Raw genomic sequence first — 457 nt, forward strand, 5'->3', positions numbered from 1 at the left:
ATGTGGGTCTCTGTCTCTATCTCCATCCATAGTCAAATGAAGGTTCTATGGTGATATGCAAGGTATTCATCAGTATGGCTATAGGATAGGGCCATTTTAGGTTCCCTCTCCTCAGCTGCCCAAGGAATTAACTGGGGACATCTCCCTGGACAACTGGGAGCCTTTGACCCTAGGGTCAGGTCTCTTGCCAAACCTAAGATGGCTCCCTTAATTAAGAAATATACCTCCCTGCTATCATATCCACCCTTCCATTATCCAACCATCCCATTCTCCCAAGCTCTCCCCATCCTCCCCTTATCACTTTTCTCTCCCCATTTCCCCTTACCCCCATCCCATCCCACCCCCAAGTTCCCAGGTTTTGCCTGGCAATCTTGTCTACTTCCAATATCCAGGAGGATAACTATGTTTTTCTTTGGGTTCACCTTCTTATTTAGCTTCTCTAGGATCACAAATTATA

The sequence above is a fragment of the Alexandromys fortis genome, unplaced genomic scaffold (genome assembly GCF_014885135.2).
Source record: "Alexandromys fortis isolate MF-2015 unplaced genomic scaffold, M_Fortis_MF-2015_v1.1 scaffold_396, whole genome shotgun sequence".
NCBI lineage: Eukaryota > Metazoa > Chordata > Mammalia > Rodentia > Cricetidae > Alexandromys > Alexandromys fortis.